Genomic DNA, 6,633 nt, shown 5'->3' on the forward strand with positions numbered 1-6,633 from the left:
GCTTCACGGCTAAAACAAAGGTGGCCATGTAGTTGAGAAGTGGGGGGAATTAAGCCAAGACCCCTCTCAGCAGAAAGCACAGGCTGAGGGAAGCTTCACAATTGCAGACACCTCGTAAATCCACCCACACTGATCAAGGTGGGTATTTTCCCCTCCAGCTGCCTCCCAGCTAGGCTGAGGCACCACAGTCCTCACAACAGTATGTCCTGATCCCTCCAGCCTCTTGGGCAGCTCTTTACACCTTTAAAAACACATCTGTGCAGAGTCCATTGTAGCTTTTTAATGAGAGAAGGGCAAAGGAATACACTCGGGGGGACTTTGAAAATAGCCCTATCTGCCACATCGAGCAATTTTTTTTCTGGCTTCCAGACTTTCCATTTACAAGAGTTTTGGATATATGGCTTAAGAAAGGCTTTGGGGTTTTTCTCTTTTGTTCTTGTGTGTTAGATTCTAGTTTCCTTGGGGAAGAAATTGAGGGAGGGGAGGAAAAAGCATCCATGGAGTCAAAAGAGGGTTGTATTTTTTAGATGCTTGAGCCCTCCCTTGTTCTATTTCTGCCAGATCATGCCCAGGCCCCCAAGCAGTCTGCACCAAAGCATCTTTCTTCCTTGTGTGAGCTGGATTAGAAAAGACAGGCTCTGGTATTTTGGAAATGAATTTGTGATGGCTGGGTAATGGTTAAGAGCTCTGTATCATCAATAATTAAAGCCCACTTGTCTCTTCCCAGTAATGATTTGAGATTGTTTTGCTGAGTCTCAATCAATATCAGCCACGAGCAAACCAGCGTGTCTGAAACAAGGACTCACTGGAATGAAACCTGCCTCAAACTGGGGGGAAAAAAGAGCATGGAGGTCTTATTTTGAAGCCATATGCTCAGTACCTCTTTGGGTTTAAAGGGTGCAGAGCTAGGAGATAACTTCAGTAGCATCACACGATCTGATCTGATCTGATCCGTTAGCACGGGGCCGTGAGTAATTCCGAAACCCTCACCTCTGAGGTGGAACCAAGTGACACAAAAGTGAATCACTCAGAAACCCAGGACCCTTTTTTGATGGCAAAAAAAGCTGTGAACACGTCAAAAGTGGCACAGGTTTCTCTGTTTATTCAGCATTTTGGTTGGCTTGGCCTTTATCCTGCCAATATTGGATCCTGAGATAGCCTGCATGTAGTTCTTTTACTCAGAAACCTGGTAGCACAGGTGTTCTGAAAGAGAATGGTTTGGGGGAGTTGAATTTTTCCATCCCTCAGTCTCTGAACTCTGGGCTTCATCATCAGGTGCTCAGCTTGAATGAGGATGTAAGGCAGAAATCACTTGTTCATCACATCTGTCTTCACAAGGGAAGGTCTCTTGGATTTCCTGTGTCAGGAGAGCGTGACAGTGTCTGTATTGCTGCAAATCCCCTGAGCCCAGTATCCCATCTTGAACTCTGCCCAAAAACCTAGGGAAAGGTGTAAGAACAAGGGAAATATGCAGGGAAATTTCACCTGGGGGCTCTCGCAGCTTCTGGTACTTTGCTTGCTCAGGGGTTTTATGAAGTGGGTCATTTTGGAAGCCATCAGCACCCTGGAAGGAATTCCTCATTCACTAACTCACTCATCACCCTTTTAAACTCACAAAAAACTCCTTACTTCCCCAAAACCAGGGCAGTCTGCGGGAGAAATGTGTGTCCTGAGAGCTGCTCCCTTCTCCTGCCCAACCTGAACCTGTCTCCAGCTGAAGTTGGTGCCATCTGCCACACTCTGATTTCTTACAGCAGGACCTGTCATTGGCAACCGGACACATCCAGCTGAAACACCTCCACCTACAGAAGCCCTTCCAGTTCCTTCATCCTGCCCAAAGCCTTCCCAGCTCTGTTACCTGCCTTCTGAGATAGGAGAACTAAAACTGCTCCCAGCATCTGAGACACGGGCATGGTGAATTTGTGCTGCAGCACTGTGGTGCTCTCCCTTCCTTTATTGGTAATTCCTCACATTTAGCATTTTGGCTTTTTTTGGGGGGGGGGGGGGGGGGAATGCTACTGAGCAGTGGGTTAGTTCTTTCCAGAGACCATCCATCAGAATGTGGGGATGTCATCCTGGGGTGCTGATAGCAGTCAGAGCCAATCACCTCACTGGTGGCATTTGGGTTATTTTCCCCCTGTGAGTCACTTTGCACTCAGTTAAGGAACAGATTCTTCCACATGTCCCTCATCTTTACCATTCTGCACATCCCTTTTTTTCCCCAGGTAGCCAAGGAATGTGCTGAAAAGCCTGGATTTCAGTAATGTGGGGTGTTCCCCTGCTGCAGCTTGTGCTGGTGAATCTGAGGCTCTGGCTGTGCCCCTCTGAGCAGAGTCCAGATCCCAAATCCCTCTAGAATTACTTACATCCCCACTGAGCTCCATCCACGCTGGCTCCTGGTGTCCCCGTGGCATGGCAGGGACATGCCTGGAAATGGGGATGGAAATGGGGATGGTGGCACCTGCAGCTGTGTTTTGAACACTGCTTAAGTCCTGAGGAATGAGCCTGGAGCTCCAAAAATCTGCACTGACAAGAAGATCACATGGTTGTGCCTCACACAGGGGCAGCAAGCCAGGGGTTTTCTCTGGTTAATGAGCTAAAATGCAAATAAAGTAAATATCCTCATTTGTGCAGGGCTCCTGTTTTACATCAGGGACAGTTTGGTCTCTGTCCCTCAGAGGGCTACAAACCCTAAGACTAAAAGGGACACTCTAAAAAAGCTCCAGGACTAAAACCTAAGACTAAAATAGCAGAGGGAACATCAATCCAAGGAGATGAGGCCAGTATTTTATAGTCAGTGGATGTGTCCTTGTATCCAGTCTTGGACAGTGGGACACTCGTGGGTTTAACCCCTCTATTACTGTGCAATCCTAGGAACGTGCCTGGGAAGAGGCTGGAGTTCAGCAGCTGGGAACTGAAATCCCAGCACCTTTTCTTGTATTAGCCACTGCTCTGTGCTCAAGGAGAGGTGTTTTTTTCAGGGACACTTCGGAAAACCCCAGAAAAAGCAAATTCTTCTCTCACACACAGCTACACAGAATATTTCCTTACGCAAAATATCTGCTAGACACCTTTTCAGCTTGAACACTTCTGAGGTCCCAAGAGGTCCTGACATCTCCAGTGGCATCCTCAGAGATTCTCCTGCCCCCTCTGGCAGGGCCCATGGTGCCTGCCCTCTTCCCTTTGGTGGGATTCCGACCCATTCCCACTCTTTCCCCAGCCATAAAATCCTTTCTTCAGTCCCACCTGCCCTGCCTGGGGGCTGGGACAGCTGGAGGAAGAGGAAGGATCGACTGCCCCTGGCTTCAAAGGGCTGTTCCAGGGATTTCTTCATTAACCTTACACCCCACTTAAGTGACATGAAACACTGTGAAAGCACTGAGGCTGCTCCCCATGGAGGCACAGCTGGTTTGGGTAGGATATTGTTTCTTTTCTGGGCTGTGTTAATATTTTGGCACCTGGCAGGAAGAAGTGCAGGGAGGTTTCTTCCTTCTGCCTCCTCCTGCAACATCGAGGATCTGCTGGCTTGAATGGGGAGTATCCATGGGTTTAAAAAGGGAGGTTGGAGACCTCAGGCCAGCTCACTTCATGGAAGTGTATTTTGCACTGGGAATTAAGCTCTTGGTGGAGTGGCCAGCCCCAGGAAGGAGGGAGGGATACATCTGGAAAGGAGCAGCTCTCTCTCTCTTGTGCTCTCATCTTTTGCTCGGGCTGGTTTCCACCTGGGTCTCCATGGGCACAAGTTAAAGTCCTCACTGCAATGCATCTTTATTGAGCAGCAAGAGGGCAGTTTATAACCTTTATTTATTTATTTATTTAAAACAAATCTGGGTGTTCCTGAGTTTGTCCCTTGGAGAAAGTTTCTAGAAGGGTTGAGAAGGGAAAATAGTCATGGAATCCCAAAATAGTTGGGGTGGGAAGGGAACTTAGAGACCACCCCCCCTACCATGGATGGGGACACCTTCCACTATCCCAGCTTGTTCCAAGCCTGGAGGTCCAGCCTGGCCTTGGACACTTCCAGGGATCCAGGGGCAGCCACAGCTTCTCTGGGCACCCTGTGCCAGGGCCTGCTCACCCTCCCAGGGAACAATTCCTTCCCAATATCCCATCCATCCCTGCCCTCTGGCAGTAAGAAGCCATTCCCCCTTGCCACTCCATTCCTTGTAAAGAGTCTCTCTCTCTGTCTTTCTTGTTGGCTCCTTCAGGCACTGGAAGGCCACAATTTGCTCATCCCAGAGTTTCTCCTCTCCAGGCTGAACAATCCCAGCTGTCCCAGCCTTTCCTCCCAGCAGAGCTGCTCCATCCCTCTGATCATCCTGGAGCCTCCTCTGGGCTCTGTCCAGCAGCTCCAGGTCCCTCCTGTGCTGGGCCCCAGGGCTGGGGCAGCTCTGCAGGTGGGGTCTCACCTGGGCACAGGAGCAGAATCCCCCCCTCCCCTGCTGCCCACACTGGGGCTCAGCTCAGGGCACGGGAGGGTTCTGGGTCCCAGCTCTCACCCACAGCACTCCCAGGTCCTTCTCCAGGGCTGGTCCATCTGCTCATCCCCTGGATTGATCCTGGGAGTTGCCCTGGTCCAAGTGCATCACCTTGCACTTGAAACCTCATGAAACCTTCCCTGTTTTAATGCCAAGGATTCCCCTGGCAGGTCAGTGTTAATTCCAGTGCAGCCCAAAGCAAAGGGCTCACTCAGAAGTCAGGAATTTTACTCCCATTGTGCCATTATTCTGACATTTCAGCAGCTGAGGGCTCCTCAGCAGGCTGGGGTTGGGGCTGTTCCTGTGCTAAGGGGGGTGAGAGGAGCAGAACCTCCCTGCAGCTGCTTCTGCCTCTCTGTGAGAACTCCCTCATGAGACTGACTATCAAAATCGAGGTCATGACGCAGGTGTGCTTGAGAAACCCTTTCAAGTGTTTGGGGTGAGGAAAAGCAACAATCAGGGCTTGCTAGATCAGCAAGCTCTGACCTTGCCTGCAAGGTGAGCGGGCCACAGGGAGGAATCAGGTCTGTAGCACAACTTCTAGCACAAAACCACTCCACTTAGGCAAGAAAAATGACTGTAAAGCTAAACCAACGAGCAATGGAAACTAAACTTCAGCTTTTTGGGTTCCCACACTTCATAAAATGTATCTGGGAGTGGGTGATGGTTTGTGAGAATGAAGAAATGCTTCCCATCAGCCACTGCTTGTCGTGGAGGATTTTAAATATCAGTTATTGAAACACACCCTGAAGTCAGCAAGGGCAGGTGAAGCTTTCCCAGGAGCCTGCAGGGGTTGGAGGAAGTCTGCACCCAGCTCCCCCTCTGCCACTGCAGAAGCTGATGCCATTTTGCAGCCTGGCACCATCAGCCATGAGAGGTTTTTTTATAATTTTTAAATGGATCTTACAGATCTGCAGTTTGCTCTGCAGTCTGTTCCTGTTTCCTTCACCTGGGTTTTCTTCAGCTGATGCTAAAGAGGATTCTGACCCTAAATCAATGGATTTATAGCCTTGGAATCTTCCTGACAGGATTTTTTAATCTTCCCTGTATCCTCTTTAGATGTGGTATCTGTGCTTTGAGACATTCACCGATCAGGACAACCGCTGTTGGTGGGACAGTGTCTACACCCATTCTCTATTAGGCCATTTTTAATTAAAAACAATTCATTTTGGGTATTTCCAGAGTAGAAACCAATAGGTTTCTAGACTTAAAATAGGATAATACTCACCAGTTCACCAACCCAGATAAGCAATGTTAAAATTAAAAATTAAATTATTAAATAAATTAATAGATACTTTGAGAGATGGTGAAGGTTGACTACCCTCAGATCACAGGATCAAGACAACCTTGGTTTGTGCCATAAATCTCCATCCCTGGGTGGAATTTGGCCTGATTTTGGAGAACAAAAGTGTCCTTCCCCAGCAGTGGGTCTGGGTTTATTCTTCTATAAAACAGTCACTTTTAATAAAAAAAAAAACAAACAAAAAAAACAAAACAAAACAAAAAACAAACAAACAAACAAAACCTAAAAACCTGAGCCTCTTTCTTTTCTCTTACAGGATCTGTGAATGCCTCATATGGTCAAGAAATGGAGATTCTTCCTAACCATAAACACCACACATAATTTTTGCTTGTTGTAACTGTGACCAGATGCTGGCACCTGGTGTGCCCCTGGAAATCAGGCACTCTCCTCTTCCCTCCCAGCCTCTCCAAGAACCTCAGCACTCTGACTCACAGTGAAGGGGAGGAAGGGAGGAAAAGGAATGGGAAGAACGCAAAGCAACTGCTCATAGGATTTTATTTCTCCTGGATCTAGTGAAAGGGAAAGAGAACTTTGAGACTGAAGATGATGGAGATCTAATAGTGATGCTGAAGCGTTATTTCTCCTTGGATTTTTCTGATCCTCCTTTTCAGCAAAGCAGGAGTCTGTGGTTTTGGTTCAAGCCACTGTTGGGAAGAGCTCTGAAAGCCAAACAACTGAAGATAGAAATAAAAACCAGAGGTGAAGATTTCTTTGGAAAGCAAAGAAATCTCTCTAGATTTCAGCTCTCAAAAACTTGCCAGAGCTAAAAGCACAAGAGGAAGGTTGTTTTCTGCAAGGCTGTGTCCACCAATAGTCCAAACACCAAAACCTCCCTGGAAGTAAGGAAGATCAGTA

Source organism: Cinclus cinclus, chromosome 7 (assembly GCF_963662255.1).
Source record: "Cinclus cinclus chromosome 7, bCinCin1.1, whole genome shotgun sequence".
Lineage (NCBI taxonomy): Eukaryota > Metazoa > Chordata > Aves > Passeriformes > Cinclidae > Cinclus > Cinclus cinclus.